This window comes from Pteropus alecto, unplaced genomic scaffold, assembly GCF_000325575.1.
Source record: "Pteropus alecto unplaced genomic scaffold, ASM32557v1 scaffold87, whole genome shotgun sequence".
In the NCBI taxonomy this organism is placed as follows: Eukaryota; Metazoa; Chordata; class Mammalia; order Chiroptera; family Pteropodidae; genus Pteropus; species Pteropus alecto.
The window spans coordinates 21,520,266-21,520,497 of NW_006443225.1; positions in this window are offsets into that span (position 1 = coordinate 21,520,266).

The window sequence follows — 232 nt, forward strand, 5'->3', positions numbered from 1 at the left end:
AAGAGCGTCTTCGTGGTTCGGGACTTGAGTGTTCAGGTCATTTTTCCATTTGCCATTCGGCCGTATGGGCTTCTAGATAAAAGGGAGGCCGTGCTCAGAGCCAGCTTCAGGGGGCAGTGCTGCTGACAGGAAGTTGGTCTCCTGGCAGCAGAGCGGTCGTGTGACTCAGCAGTTCACAGGTGCCCGCTGCGCCCGGCGTGCTGCTGTGCGGACAGCTGTCTGCGCATCGTCA